The sequence below is a fragment of the Lepisosteus oculatus genome, chromosome 11 (genome assembly GCF_040954835.1).
Source record: "Lepisosteus oculatus isolate fLepOcu1 chromosome 11, fLepOcu1.hap2, whole genome shotgun sequence".
Lineage (NCBI taxonomy): Eukaryota > Metazoa > Chordata > Actinopteri > Semionotiformes > Lepisosteidae > Lepisosteus > Lepisosteus oculatus.
The window spans coordinates 15,417,825-15,434,603 of NC_090706.1; the positions used below are offsets into that span (position 1 = coordinate 15,417,825).

General features: G+C 44.8%; 1 protein-coding gene across 3 annotated transcripts in view; it reads right to left on the reverse strand.

Annotated features, from left to right (window-relative positions):
• Positions 1–16,779, reverse strand: part of s1pr2 (sphingosine-1-phosphate receptor 2) — a 43,513-nt gene that overhangs the window by 6,255 nt on the left and 20,479 nt on the right. Inside the window, exon 1 of one of the 3 annotated variants that reach the window (XM_015349131.2) lies at positions 14,202–15,586. The exons of 1 other annotated variant lie outside the window; for it this stretch is intronic. The gene's annotated coding sequence lies outside the window, so the exon portion shown is untranslated. Of the gene's footprint in view, positions 1–561; positions 583–14,201; positions 15,587–16,779 lie in introns of those variants that run through there. One more of the 3 variants, XM_069195788.1, reaches the window with a different exon arrangement.

Here is a 16,779-nt window from a genome sequence, read left to right on the forward strand (position 1 = left end):
CAAAGAAATCTATCTGTCTTGTCTGAGCTGTTGGGAAAAGAAGTCTGTTCAATTACCAGCAAGAGCATCCTGCCAAGCTAACACCACATCACGATCGCGTGAACAAAATGTTTGAAAAATATCGGGCAAGTGGTTGCAGATTGCTGAAGCATTCTCACATAGCCTTTTATGTGAAGTCACGTGTTGTATTTAAATGCTGATAAACGATGCTGTGATGGCAATACCCTTACTGCAGATAACGGGGGTTTCAAACTCTGGGCCCTGCAGTGTGTACATACGCAATGAGAACGCAGTATACTATAGTATGTGTTCTCTGTCACGTGCATTATGGAATCCTACTGATAAGATTCTGGGAACATTCCGTTATTAAAGACACATGGGGCAGTTCTGCATTTCTGTAAAAATTAAGGCATGTACAACCTCACATGCTAAATAGTACACATTTCAAACAGCTCTGTTTACCAGAATTACAGCTTTTTCTGCTGGGGACAGCTTGGAGCAGTCAGATTCACTTTATTCTGCTGCCGAACAGTTTCTGGGATCAGTCCCAGCTGGGACCACCTGTCTGTGTGGAGTTTGCTTGCTCACTCCGTGTTCAGCTGGGGTTTTCTCTTGGTGCTCCAGTAAATGAATGTTCAGGCTTGTTCTCAGAAGTCAAGACAAAAAAAAAGCTTGGGTCCTTAATGTATGTATCCGAGGACATTAAGACTTGTGAGTAAAACACCAGATGTTATTATCTTAGCATTTAAAAAGGGAAGTTTAAATGGAAATGTGGATACAACCATTTTGCTAACTTAAACTTTTCACCGTGTAGGATGCTGGATCTTGAGATGTGTACATCCCCACCACCTCCTACATAACCTCTCTAAATCAATTAAAGAATCTGTCAAAGATTATTTTACCTTTGTTTTCAGGGGTTGTGATTTATGTGATGTTTGATCTGAACAGAGAAGCACAGCCACAAATGTACAGTTAGACTCTTGTCATGAACGAAAGCAGACATGTGGGCGTAAAGTTTTGCTTTCACAATGCCCTCATCTAGCAGAACAGAAACTTTGCAATCCCAGACCCTCTTTTCCAAGAGCTTATTGTGCTGAATAGACACGTTACTGCCTCCAAAAATAGCTCAGCCCCAGAAGGGCTCAGAGACTTCCCTTAGAAACGTGTATATACAGCTCTTGGTTCTGAAACACATTGTTGCACGTTGTGATTATGTGAAGCTGCCCCCTGAAAAAAGCCTTTAAGAGCATTTTCGAATGTCGTGTGATGATCTGAGTAGCCCACGTACATCATTTCGCGATAGCTTTGTCTCGTGTAGAGCAACAGAGATTCAACAGGATTTACTGTAGTGTGCCCAGTCAAACAGTCAAATCGGGATCTATTCTCGGGTCACAGGAAAAAAATGGTCATTTCAAACTAATTCTTCATACAGAGTTACCCGTAATTCATGAACTCAAGTTCATGTTACTATAATAAAGCTTGATAACAGAACTTTGCCCATCGAGAGCCATTTGTTAGGAACGCTATGCTAAAAATGCAAACTAGAGGTGAGGCTTCAGATTAAAAAATATCATGCAATAGTGAACCATAATCATGCAAAGGCCACGTAATTTATTGATTCAACCACAAGAGATAACAATACTGCTTTATGCGTGATCTTTTAACAGTATGGCCAGAGGGTGACCTTGGCTTGATAAATACTTGGAGGTGGGAGTGTACAGTGGAGGACACAGCACGAAATGTTATTTTAAGACTCATTTGTGCCGGAATGCTTATTTAGCCTCCCAGCGCCATAGCCACAGTTGATGCAGTCTTCTCTATTTTGTTCAAAAGCACACGCCGGGGATATAAAATCCCTTTTTTCTGGCTCGGAGCAGACATTTACTGATGAGATTGAGTAAGCGCTTTCTGGGATGAAATGAACAAAGTGAAAACGTGGCAGAATTATTTTTTTTCCTCCCTAAAAGGATGGCTGTTTCGCAGATCGCTGCACAGCTGAAGGTGCTATACGGTCCGTGCATTCATAGGTGTAAATATGTGCGTACGTAGCTTGTGGTGAATTGAAAGTGGTTGCCCACACTGGCACGCAATGTGGAGCGAAGAATTAGATTCACATGGCACTCAGCCTAATTGTGAAATGCTTCTTGTGAAGGCTTCCTCTTGAGTTTTTTCTTCTTCTCTTGAAAATAGCATATAACACTTCACCACAAAAAATACATAAATTGCAAACACATTGTTTTGGAGGTTTCATTCCAGCTGAGCTCACTGTTTGCCAGATTAAACCAGTTCAACCCTTTAGCCCCAGTTTTAGAGCTCATGGTACTTTAAAGAGATCTGTTGTAACTGCCGGACCGTAGCCCCCCAGCCCCCGCCCCAACAGGGATGGAGTATAACACCACCGCACAAGGTGGGCTACACCTGTCACTGTAGCTGCAGTGCTTGGCTACTAGAATCCTGGACGGGAAACAGGTCTGGCACCCAAATCCAGAGTATTATCCTGTGGAAAAAATCTTTCCAAGTACCGTTGGACACAGAGGGCCTTTAGGAAATCATGAGGTGATGGACACCTCAAAGCTCTGGGTCTGGAGCGGTAGCCTAACCACAGCACTGGTACAACCACCCACTCGGAGTGAACTGAGCCCTGCAGCCCAGCCCGCCTGCAAGACTTTGCAAGACACAGTTGCACGCGAATCCGAACAGCTGGGGAGTTTTCAGACAGGCGATGCACTGTTTTAAGCGACGAGATTCCAAGGTGTGGGCTTGGCGTGTGAGCTTTGGTAGGTAGGCAGCATGTGGCCAGACGTGGTTGCTGGGCTTCCTGAGGATGAGTTTAGTTTGCCAGGAGGTGGTGGTGAAATGCACATCAAGATAAAATATTGTCACGCCTACTGCATTGCAGTTCCCACGCGTCTTGAGCTAGCCAGTGAATTATCTAATATTTCTATAGAAGAATCTGCACTAAAGCCCCAGTCAATGCTGCATTACACACGGTTAAAGAAAATGATCATAATTATCATCAAAATTATCATACTTTTTTTCGTCAGAAAAACATCTCCACTTTCATCAGCTAGATATAAAAGCACAGAGCAGGCTGAGATATCAGCTATGAAAATGACAATATTGATAAAAATATGCGTGGTGGATTGACGATAATTAGCTGCCTAGTCAGTGAGGGTGCTGCATCTTTGCTGCTAAAGGCATATCGTCGATTGACTTTGATGAAAAGGCCTTCCTCTTCAGCAGATACGTCTGCTCAATCTGATGGTGTTTCTGAAACCAGTCATAAACGCCTGCTTGGCGTGAGCAATCCCAGAACACCTTGCTCTCAGGCTTTGCAATATTAGTTTACTGCAACGCAGGTTGCAAACACCTCATCTCTGACCACAAAGAAGGAAAAGAAAATCAGTGCGGTTTTCCATTGGAAAGTGTAGCACAAATCAGTACGGTACCATCCTCACAGGACACCATATTTAGCACTTTAGACTGCAGTTGCCTTCACTTAATTGTCTGCGACTTTGCTACATTTTCCACTGCCAGTCTCATAATGTTTGGCCTCTGTCCTTTACCAGCCTTCACAGCACATAAGCATAAAACCTTAGGCCTGGCTCCTACAGTGGCATACAACAGGCTGGATCTGTAAAACAAGCACAGAGCTTGTTGACACAAAGAGAGCGACAGCAGAGCTCTTTCCTAAGCGGTGCTGCCGACAGCCCCGACAGTCACAGAAAACTCAGCCGTTGCAAAAATGCAAAGCATCTGACGAAGCTGGCGGTAGTGATTGCCTATCAGTATTCGTCTGTCAGAAGAACTCAGCAACAGTCGCCTTATTGCGCAAGGTCATTCCATTATCCCTTTTCAGAATTTCTGACACATGCGTCTCCATTGTTTCAAACGTGAGCAATTTTCACAATCATGATCCCCCACCCCCTTTAGCAACACTAAACATCATGCTTCTCTTAAGAGCGAACCCTCTCCCCTCCCGCAAAAGAACACTTGGGTTAAGAAAAGGTGTTAACTTTTTATTTCTTTTTGGATAAGGGAAGGGGGTGTGCTGGGATAAAGGGAATGGAATGTGCTGGCATTTTAATCAGTTCACTTCTATGTGTCTGTGTCTGTTTTTCGTTCTTGCATCCTGACTCATTGTTAACCTTCCAGCCAAGAGTCCAGGGGTCCCAGGAGCACAGCAGCAGAGGGCTGGTGCCATATCCACATTGAACTCGGATTAGGTCCGGCCGTATTCCAGCCTTTTCCCCATTCAGAGAGGCAGGCTGTCACTTAGAGAGCTGCTTGTGACTTCTCAAAGATTATCTTATAGGTCCCAAATTTCCAAGGATATACCAAGCATATAGACAATTCTGTGTTGTCAGAGTTACTGAATAAACAACCATGGAAGTGCTTCGTTATCAATAAAACCAGAAGGGGGAAGATTTTCTCCCCATTTTCCTCAGTCAAAGGAAACGTAACCCAGACCCTCATTGCCAAAAAGTCTGAGAAAAGAATTTAGATACGAAGCGGTTGAGTTTAGACATTGTGTACGCAAACATGCTGCAGCTTTTCACGTTTTTAAGTTAAATTTAATTTTTTTAATTTCTAAGTAAGCTGTAAAGGGTGAACAGAATTTGTCTGAAGAATGGTCCATTACAAAAAATAGGATGTTTAAAATTTTAAATGTATAGCAGCAATTCATATTTAAACTGCTTTGCATTTAGAGTAATAAAAATAAGAGGCTTTCTGATCATTAATTTTTTTATCTGCTTCGACATTCACATATAATACATCTATATTTAGCTATTTTATTAATATATCTAAAAATTCTAAATATATACAATATCTTAATATTTTAGTGAAATATCTAGATATTTTCACTGGATTATTTCACTAAGTTGTCCTAGTTACTACAGTGGACTTCCCTGATCTAATTGGAAATTCCTTGTGACACTAACAATAACACAGAAATATCATGCTGGTCTGGAGGTATGGATAAATACTATTCCATATATATATATAAATAAATGCTGATTTATCTTTACTAATACTAAGATATGGATAAATACTAATGGAACCTGATATAGGAGAAGAAGTTGGAAAAACATGGTAATGTTTTGAAAAATAAGTAATGGTCTGATATAAATATTATTTTTTATGGCTGTTAGAAAATAGTTTATTAGTGGATTCAAACAATGCATATAGTCCTGAAGCCTGAAGTCTTGCACAAAGCAGCTGTTTTTCTATGATGTAATGACACTACATGAAGTACTTTTTAAATTAAATGTCATATGTTTAAATCAAGAGCTTAGGGGGCATTGGTAATTATTTCTGCTTATTAGCTAATTCAATGCCCTAGTCAAAGGACAGATTATTCCAAGTTAATTAATAAATACTTTATTCAACAACCAAGTTGGAGATATCCGTGTTTCATTTTTTGCATTTAGCTCCACACCCTAATTGAGGCAACATTTATAATATTTATTTCCGTTACTGTTTAAGTCAAGGTCCTAATTAAGGAGAAGAGATCCATATTTGACACCAATGTTCCCTAGCGTGCACAGACAGAGCCACGATTGCTTTTCCTGTCTTTACGTGTAGATCAGTAATATATTCTACAACGTATTTTTTCTCTTCCCCTTCAGAAACCACAAACTTTTTTTTCAGATTAGGCAGCCTGCTAACTGACCCACATTGTACTTCCTTATGTCAGCCATACCAAGAGCTCTCCCACATTAACAGTTCATACAATCTGCCGCGCCCAAGGGCTGTTATACAGCTGTACGCAAAGCCTCAATGGAACAAATCCAGGTGTCTCTTCTTGCACGCAGTGCAGCAGAGAGGGCTATTTCTCCAAATAAACATCATAAAATAAAAGCAGAAAAAAAACAAACCAACCTGTCAAAGAGCAACTCAAAGGTAGCTCACTGCTCTCCACTAAAAGGAGAGTACTCCCTTAATCTGTTGACGCATACCGAAACTAAGTTGGAAGTCTTTGAAATGCAGTCTAACTCATTTTAAAAGGCATGCCTTGTCATTTAATAGAAACAAGAAACACAAAGATACCCAAACACAAAGAGACATTCCGCAACCTAACAATTGAATATTGAATTTACAGCTATTCAAATGAAAACACTCCACACTCGGGCCCTCCTGTCCGAGTGGAAAAGGCTGAAGAGCGACTCATCTGTGAAGAGGACCTGATGCCACTGCTGACGAGTCCATCGCGGCCTCTGTCTGGCCCAAGCCAGTCGGGTGTGGCGTCTAGGAGGTGAGAGCAGAGGGCCTCTGACACGTCGCCTTGCTCTAAGGCCAGGAGCATGGAGCCTCACTGTCCTGTCGCTGATGTGGACATTGTGTCTGCCAGCAGTTTCAGCAGCAGTACGGGTGGCAGATCTGAAAAGATCTCTCAGATGGACCAGTCTGATGTCTCAGTCCTGCTCTGGTGTGGTCACTCGAGGGCGACCGAATCTTGGACTGTCATCTGTCCTGCCGGTCTGCTGAAACCTTCTCTGCAGTCGGGACACAGTGGACCGGCATACTCCATAGTGTCTAGCAACGCTGGCACATGACACGCCTGCCTGCAGCATTTCAATGGCCCTCTCCCTTGGTTCTGGTGACACTGGAGACATTATGGAAAGTACACAAAACTGACTAAGTGAGGCCTTTTTCTTGCAGTGACCTAAGCTTTGAATTAAGGCCTTTTTAAATGTGACCTGATCAGGCATTGTTCTACCTGGACCTATGCAGGTGCACTTTTACCTAACGAGCTTTCGTGTGATTGGCAAGTTGCAATGCCTCACTGCACAAGCTGTATTGGTGGTCAGAAGGCTTAAAGCAAATTGACAACTTTTTGTGAAAGTACATAAGCTATAACTGTAGTATTCTCATTCCAGAAAATGTTGCATTTCTTTTGTCCATCAGTATATAATAAGCTGCAATGAAATTCCAACAGTAATGGTGTAGGTCCTCCGTGGATGTCTCCCATCCCAGTACTGACCCTGGATTTACAGCTTTATGTAAGAAAGGGAGTCAAAACTAATATCAGCAGAATTATGTTCTCTTGCTGCACAGCTAGAATCTGAGACATACGGAAACTGCGGCGCTAGCTTCACACCAGTCAGAACAATGGCTTTGTGGCTATTGCTGTTGAGTAGCTCTCTCACTAACATCAAACAATTGATCTTCTCTCAATCCTCAGAGATGACTGCCTCTGAATATCTCATCTGTAAAATGTTCTTTTTGCTGCCACGCGACACTCCTGGAGCCTGTAGCACGGAACCTGTAGTGTTAGTGTCAGCTCCCTTTCGTGCCTGTGCTTGTGTCCCAAGCATATTGCTTCACAATAGGGTCCTGCTCTTTTAAACGCAGATGAACCCCCCTGCATTCTTCCCACATCACCTTGTCCCTGGGCATCATTTCTCCAGAGTGATGTGAATTGAATAAGACAATAAGAAGAAGTGGTGCTGAATCATTCCCGATCTACACCTGTGCTCCCGTGTTTGCAACGGCGACTCATTGCCTTAGTGCAGACTTTGCTGGCACGAGTCAGCTTAGCTGTTAGACCATGCAAATCAGTTTCAAACAGGTACCGTTGTGTTCAGCTGGGATAATTAAAAAAAACATTTGAAATGGTAATCTTAGGCTCTTGGGAATACAAAACAAGAGAACAAAGAAGATCAGCTGCCAACGAACAGCTAACCACAGTTAACCGTCTTCCTAGACAACCACAGGGAAGTTTACTTTTTTTCTTTGTAGCTCTTCTGGGTTCTGGTGTAGTTTTCCTGGAAGCTGACAGCCTGCAGCCCAGGTTAGCCAGAGGTGACGTCTCCTGGAATTCTGGTGTCTTGTCGTCACGGAATTCCTACTGTCGCTAAACCTGGAGGACTAGTTCTACAGACAGCGCTGACCTCGGGTTCAAGCCAGACCGCACTGCATAGCACAGAGGCCAGCCTCTGTTCCGCTGTGTCAGTGACAGTCAAAGAGGCTTTTGTGAGCACATTCCCTCTCACTGCAGGTGTGCTTCATATTTGTGGGTGAATTACAAAATACACTACACGGGATCAGCCCCAGGGCCTTCAACATCACAATCTGTTCTCAGTCTTCGGCAAGTGACAAAACGACCTGCTTATGCAGTGCAACCCTGAATCAGGCCACTTCTTTGGAATTCTGCTTTTCTTTTTTTGAGCGCCAGAATTTTATTCTGCGGCTATCGGGGGTTTCGAGCTGCACACCACCCCCGATTAATATGAACACAGAATTGCATTTCAAAGTCACAAAAGTTGGTGCATTACATTGTTCCCCCGAGATCAAAACTTGGAAGAGGTTTCATTCTTCCTCCAGATCAAAAGGATTTTTTAGATCTTAAAATACTATACATCCCAACATGCACTGCATTCTACTCCCGTTCGTAGGCCGGTTATAGAACGGGCCGAGTCGGACTGGGCCCCTGCAGCCCAGGGAAGCCGGAGGAGACATCTCCTGGAGTTTGAGTTCTTGTCGTCACGGAATTCCTAATGTCACTAAAACCTGGAGGACTAGTTCTACAGACAGCGCTGACCTCGGGTCCAAGCCCCAGCTCTACCAGTTCCACCTGCGCCAGGGATAATGGAAGAAGGCCCGTTCTGATCCAGAACCTCCGAATCACGGGTCCAAGCCTGTGGCACTGCTGCGGTGCAAGAGCCCCTTCTATAATTAGTGCAGAGGAAGAGAGTCGGGACGGCGTGGCTGAGGGGGGAGAGGAGGGGAGCCTCGGAGGTGTGTGCTGTTGTGCGGAGCTCAGGCCAAACAGCGGTCTCGCAGAGAGAAAGAGGAAACCATACAGTTCTGCAGATCGGCCCCGGAGGGCCCAGAAACACAGGTTCTGACGCCCCTGGCAGCTCTGTGGCAGTGGCTTTAGGATTCTGTGCCTTATGGATTTCCCCCTGTCCAGAGGGGCAGATCCTACCACTGACGCCTCTACCACGACGTCACCTGGTCCGGGTCTCCTCAACCACTTCAGAACTGTCGCCATCAAGGGCGAAGGCGATCGCAAACACTGTGCACTGAGCTGCATGGCATGCAGTGCCTGTCCCCAAGTTCACCCGAGGTACTGGTATGAACGGCACCTTCAAACTATTTAAGGCACGTCTGCTAATGCGTCTGAACCTGGCTTGTTGATGATGATGATTATTATAAGATTGTGTTTCATACACATCTGACAAACCACTGCCCGACAGAAATTCACAATCCCAAAGGATACAGAACAATCGCATGTCCTTGGATTGGACATTGAAACAGGCTGCACTCAGCGCTCATAGCAACAGTGCTGGAGTCATCTCATAAAGGACATACAGCACCAAAGCAGAGTTTGAAACAATGAATCAAGTGACTCTTATGTTCCTATTATCCATCCATCCATCTTCAAACTGCTTCTTGCAGCCAGATGTCATCCACACAAACACAGCGAGATCATGCAGACTCTACACAGACAGCACCCCAGGTCTGGAATTGAACCCAGGGCCCCAGGGCTGTGAGGACAGGAATGCTAACCCCTGTGCCATCTTGCCCCCATGTTTCTGCTATTTTAGAAACACTGAAATGTATTTGATTTTTTTCAACACCTTAACACATTAATATATAGGTGCTTTCAAGGACTGCAACAATCAAAATGCTTAGAAAATCAGGACTTCAAGTTTCAGCTCTACTGTAAGATGCTTCAGAAGGATGGATTTTTTTTTCCTAGTCTACCCAGTTTATAATTTATTTTTAGGTTTATGATGGACCTATAAGTCCCTAGATTTATTATATACAGGGGCAGTGTAGCAGAGTCTCTGGACTCATGACTCACAGGTTGTGGCTTTGAGTCCATGCTGTAGACACTCCTGTTGTACCTTGAGTGGGGTACATTGCTTCAGTCTGCCCAGCTGTAAAAGTGAGAACCGAGAAAGAGCTTGTGCACAGTAAGTCAATGTGAGTCTGTAAGGGAAATAGCTTACCTATATAGTACAGATAAATTAAGCCACTGTGAGCTTTTGCACGTGTGTTTTGCAGCTGGTGTGCAAGAACTTGTTGAAGATGGTGCACATGTTTCTTTTGCCATGTCAAAATCACTTCTCAAAAAAGTAAAATAGTAAAAAAAAAATCCTAACTTCAATCCATTTGATAGAAACCTTGTTTTTCCAGTGAGCCTACTCAGATGGAACCTCTTCGATCACGGGGACTGATTTAACCTTTTCAATGAAGAAAAGAAAAAAATAACTTGTGCAATGAAAAGGCAATAAAAAGGGGTTGTTTTGAGAAAAGGGTAGGCGAGCTGTTTCAGAATTAGTGCAGATAAGTAAGGTGAGACATTGGATGAAAATGAAGTGATAGACAGACAGACTGTTGGGTTTTTCCCCAGTATTAGTGAATCAGATTGATTCTAAGGACGAGTCTTACTCAGAAAAAAAGTGGTAGAAAATCACGTCATCACTGGTTTTATTCAGCGTCATAAATGTTTATTGTTGGAATTATTACAGCTACCCTGAAACAACATTGTGGCAACACAATTCTTTAAGACTACAGGAGATGTGGCCAAAACTGTCAAATAAAAATATCTTTATATCACTACGTTGCAGAAAACAAATATGAATAAAATACAGAGAACGGAAATGAAAAATAAAACCTATATTCAACAGAATTGTACTTAATTTTGATATTCGAAACACAGACAGGAGGATTGTGCGCACAGCGTTACTGTGCGCAACCAGAAAATAGTACTGGAGCACATTCGAGACTGACGGTATTCAGGTGATAACTTGGGTCAGCGTAACGTGTCATATTTCTCATATTCTCGCTTCATGTTCGTCAAATCCCAACTACAACCAAACTACGATCTCACACAACAGTGACCAGAATTTATTTTTTCAAGGGGTTACGACGAATAATGACCCCGTCAGCAAACCTTCTTGTATTTCGCTTATCTAACTTTGTGAAACCCCCGGCGTCCTCGATATTCACACTCCAAAAACAAAGCAGCTCTATTTTAGGATTGTCAGTTTTCTTCCACTTTATTTTTCGGTTCTACTTCCCACTGATTTCTTAAATCTGGAAAGATTAGAAATAACTACAATCATAGACAACTGAATAATCAATCCAAATAGGCCGCGTGTAAATACGAATATATCAGTAGCACTTGCATTACAACGCGCATTCCTCCTCTCAGGCTTCTGAATCACTGTCTGGGGACAGCAGCAGACACTCGTTTGGCAACCTATTAAATTGCCGAAAAGGCTTATCTTCACCAGCGTTCGGCTCGAATGGTGCGCAAACACGCCACTGACGACCCATTGACGCAGTTACAAAACCAGTTAAGGGAAAGATTTTAATCGAAAATGTAATTAATTATTCAATGGTTAACAGTAAAGCAAGATTACTGGACTTCTGAGGCTCGTGACGCGCACCAAAGCCGCGCTTCGCGCGATTTGGAGAAACTGCGTCCAACGGCAGATTAAAAGTCCTAAAAAAAAAACAGTGTGCTAAAACTCGGGAAAACTGAATAAATAAGGAAAAGCATTCTTCAACGTTGCCAATATTTTTTTTTTTCTGTTTGATCGCATTTTGGATGTAGAACCGTCAGACTCGCATCTTTTAAGGGCGTCTACATCAGCAGTACATTATTTTTCCAGCCCACTGTATTGTGTTAATACTTATCAACAGACCGTGCGTGATAAATTCAGATAAATCCGTTAACAGAGGGAGTCCTATCAAAACTGGCCACCTTCTCGCGTAGCCGAATCCGCTTTGTTGACATTGTCCGACTCTTTTTTTTGGGCCCTGGGGCGCTGTCCAGTCAGGGATGGTCCATTCGGATCACCACCCATGTCCTGCTTCCATTCCGTTCCAGCTTTCACGCGTTCCTTATTAATGCAGGAAGTTGCTTAGGTGGTAAAAATGACCATTTCCCCCTCTCGTTTGAGTTAATCGCCACTTACAACCAAGCCCGTAAAACCTGTGGACACTGGACACCATCTCCTCCAGTCCACAGCTACTACGTGCAATTTTGTACAATTTACCTGGTCCGGCCAGCAGGGGTCGCGCATTATCACGCTTGGCCTCCCCACAAAACCTTAACGGGCACTTTGTTTTCAGTGCTTTTCTCTGGCATGTGTCGCGACCTCAGTCTGTCCCCAGTGAAGGAGCCAGAGGAGGGCAGAGGCAGAACATCGTGTGAGACAAGCTCCCCTGTGTCTTATTCCTTAAAGCTCTGTGTTTGTTTTTTTGTTTCCAGCCTTGCAGTCTGGCTGAAGGTCAGCTGGCCAGAATACCACACCGGGCCTGGCTAGCCGACCTTCAGCCTCCTGTTGAACAGGGCTGTCCACACACCCACACCCACATGCCTGCGCACAAAAGAGACCACGGCTGAAGACCCACTGCAGAAAGACTCAGTGCAAAACGTTTTTGCAGCGGAAAGGGGGAAGAGAGAGAAAGAGATGAGCAGGCGGGAGCTGCTAGCTGTCCTGTCAGAGAGCTCATCCCGCCACAAGGCTGTCAAGACACGAACGCGTCAGAAACCATAGCGGCGCCAGCTCTTACCAAACAGCACCGCACAACGAATGCTGTCGGTTTTCTTCCTCGCCGACAGCAGCCTTATTATTTTTTTATTACACTTATTTGTACTGGGCTGCAGGATAATGAAAAAAGAAGACTCTAGGGGTCAGCAGCTCCTGTTCCCTGTGTGTTGTGCGTTTGAGCCTCGCTCTGCTATTTATCCTTGGTTTACACGTTTGGAAACATACTGGGGAAGGCAAAAAACCCCGCAAAACTCCATTTCAAGCACGACAGTGAAGGGGAGAAGACTGTTCTCTGCTTCAGATGGCTCTGGCTGCATCAGAAAGGAAGAAGGAATCCTTCCACCAAAACAGGAGAGTCACTGCAATCTGTGTGTGTGGGGGGGTTGTCCATTTGTGTTCAAGAGTCTTAAATAAAACAATTGTGTATTCCAATTTAATACAAAAAGACTACCATTATGCTGAGCAGAGGACTTAATTCTAAACATGCCTTTTAACACTGGGAGTTCCTCAGGAGCATGTGTAGTAAGATCCATAAGAACGGACAGTCCTTCTTTTCCCCAGTCAAGTGCAACTCCTGCAACTCACACACTTCTTTATTTACTTGATTACTAATCGGGCTTTTTATAGAGCACTTCCTGCTCTGATCGCATCTTCAAGCTGCTAATCTTAGCTTGTCATCAGTGTAAAAGTTTAAGAGGCTGCACTTCTGTAAAACTTAACCTCGCGCCTTTGGGCTAGCCGCACACCATTCTTTCTTTAACTAAGAGTTTCACAGTCCTCTCGAATCCCAGTAAAGAAGCAGCAACAAAAAATCAACTTGACTTGACAATGACCTGCATGAATAAATTACCCCCCTCCCCGATGTTATTAATTAATTAATCCTGCCTATAATTGCACCACTGAATACTATATAAACCACTTTCCAAAAAATTCCCTCCCACATGCAGCACTGCATATATGACACTAAATGCACCACGCCATAACCTGAATCCTCATAAAGTCCCATCTCCGCAAGCGAGAAGGAGCCGACAGCTGAACACGGCTGTACAAATTCAGGAACGTGAACTTGTACTCTCCTTGCATGGACAGCGGGGCCTGCCAGCTCTTGCTTGAAAGGCTTGACCACTAAAACCCACAGACTGCAGATGTAGATAATAGAGCCCTGACAGCCTGATGGCACCGAGCGCAGGGCGATGACACCACGCCGGTGGAAATAATGATGCACTGATTCTTTGTGCACAGACAATGAGAAAGCGCTGACACGCTGTGAAAACCAATCCCCGGCTCTTTTGAGCAGAACCCGATAAGTCCCAATTAGAGGGGGGACTCTTTAGTCAGACAACAGAGGCTCGGCTGACCCCCCCTCTCGTAAGCGGTTCAGACAACAACAACAAAGGGAGGCTCGTGTCTCCCAGAGCTTTTCAGCAAGAGGTAACCAGATCTTCCTCAAATCCTTCCTCTCCCTCCCTCTTGCTGAAGAGCAAACACCTGCTGCTCGTCGGGGAGCTAAACCTCCACCGCTAAAATAAATGAATCGACACCTGCCGTCAGTCCTGCCTCGTCTCCGATGTCGTATTTTTATCACATGTGGCCTTAAAGCGGCGGTATGTTACTGTGCTGTCACACCAGCCCAGCCAGCACACAAGTACAATGTTTTTGAGTCTCTTTTGTTTCTGCACTTACATTGTCCTCTGGCCCGGGGATTGCTGGGATGCCAGGTCATGATTCCTGCAAGGACTCTGTCGTCTAGATCCAGTCTGAACGCAGCCAGCACGAATGCCCTGTGATCCACTGGCAAACCGCCTCCATCTCCTATGACCCTTTGAGCCGTGAGCGAAAACAAAGACCTCCTTTCGCTCAGAAGTTGACCCCAGCCAAGAGCTGCACGCTTGTTTGAAAAAATCACAGGCCGTGCGGCTGCGTGTAGCTGTTTATCGTCTTTAAAGGAAAAGGAAGTCGAGCTGCGATTTGTTGAAAGGCTCTTTTTTTTCTTCGCTCAGGCATTTCTCTCAGCTGCTACCAAAACAGGTGTGACTCGTTGGACCGCATTGGAACAGACAACTTTCTATGCAGCAGGTAGAAGCCCTGACGAAGCCACCCCCTTCAGACACACAACAAACCTGCTCATGCACTTTCAGCCACACAAATGACTTCTCCGAACGTGTGCACAAAGATCCGGTCCTGCCCAGAAATATTCCACTCCTCCGTGATGGATGAACTGTCTCTCCATCAAAAAAACCCAACAAAACAAAACAAACTTTTGTTGTCGGTTTTCTCTTTGTCTGAGGAAATTCCATCCAGAAGTCTCTTCGTTTCTACCCCTCTTGACGCAAGTGAGAACTACAAATTGTTCCTCTCTCAATCCTCATTTTGTGTTCTTGTGACTTTACCTACGCCTCTGTACATTTTGAAACAGAAAGTACCATTTTGCTTGCTAGTCAAGACCACAGCCGATTCCACTACGCCTCTTGGGCGCAGAAAGCTTTGCATGTTCTCTGGAGGCTTGCAGTAGTTCAACCTGCACTCTTCTCCCATGGAAAATGACATCACTCCATTTTAGTATTTAAAAAAACAAGACCCTGTCAGAGGTCTCCACGATAGCCTTCTGCATTCCTGACAATGTGAAACACCCCTCCCCCCTCAAGAAAGCTGGAATGATCCCATTTTTCCACACCTGGGGTATACATATCAGCCCTTTGCCAGGCGGCAGGATTCACAAGGCCAAATTCTACCAGCCCCTCTTTGTTCTCTGCTTTGCGGTGTCGTGGTTGTGTTGCACCACAGCGTTCTGGTGTCAAAAGTTTCCACCCAGCATCTTGCCACTGAATTAGAAAAAAAAAGCTACAATGTAATTAAAAATGCAGTCAAACCGAAAATCCTGGCGGGTGACACGTTTATAAATCCAGTTCATTCACAAATGCAGGCATTTTTCCGGTAGAGAGCCCAGTGCAGTCCTAAACTCCCTCTCCAGTGCGATCCCCCTGCGAGACACTTCTGAACAGAGCTTTTGAAAGTGCCGCTCTCTAGCTCTAGAGACTGATCTGACTGTAGCAGTGTCTCGTCGCCGGGCGGGCACAGTGTACTAGCGTTTCAAGAGCTACATCCTTATTTCTGTTCTCATCACATAACAACAGACACTGAGGCACTTGGCATGTACGGGGTCCTAACTTTTAAAGGAGAGCTACAGTAAGTGTAGTATATTCTAGCCATCAATTTTCACACATAACCTTTCTATTGATTTACTGGTGCCCTACAAGAATGCATTAGGCTCTGTAATCCGATATTGTTGTTTTTTTTTCCTAGACAATGAAACAGCTCTTTCAGTGCTGTGCTGCTTACCCTTTGAGCTCTTAATTAGCTCTAACTGAAGGAGCTAATGTGTTTGCTTGCGTAGTAAAAATAATCTGCTGACTTGCGCTTTGTCTGGGGGTATTTTTTGGAGGTCTGTGTGGTGTTCTGTGCAGGAGAGATTCGCTTTCTCTACCGGTAACTTTCAGCTGTTTCGCTTTCTCCGATTTTTTGTCCAGGTGGATGCTGCACATTGGTGGTGGTGGAGGGGAGTCCCCATTACCTGTAAAGCGCTTTGAGTGGAGTGTCCAGAAAAGCACTATATAAGTGTAAGGAATTATAATTAATTATTATTATTGTCCATTCAGTACTGCCCCAGGTGGTCCCCGGGTGTCAGCTCCCTGGGTTGGTGTGTGACCACATGACGACGTTTCCCGACGAGACCAGAGTTAGGATTTGGCTCAGGGCAGCCAAGGGCACCAGCACGATTCACAGAAAGCAAAAGGCAGGTGACTCTTTGAATACGCCCAGCGCGATAACTGCCCACATTCGTCTGTGACCTGTGACTCACGGGCTTGTCCAGCAGGGGGGGCGTGAATTTGCGTGCAAATGAGAATAATAACGTGGCGGTTGGATGAGATTGGAAACCTGGGAACTTTTTGTTTTTTTTACGCCAGGGAAAATCCCGGTAGCCTGGATGGCTGTGTGAGCACAGGCTGAGCAAAGCCTGGCGTTTGTCTGCCTGGCCACCACGCGAACTGCTGACCACAGTGTGTGTGTGTTGTGGGGGGGGTTTCCAGACCTCGGGCTGCTGCTCTAGGACCTCTGACGGAGCTGCAGTGCTCACTTCTTTGTTGCTGCCTGCTCGGTTCTGCCGCGGGCGGTCCTATCGTGTCAGGCTGTCCTGTGGCGGGGTTGTGTACAGGCCTTTCAAGCCACACAGAGGAAAGAGTCCCCGTGCCAGGCGGCCTTC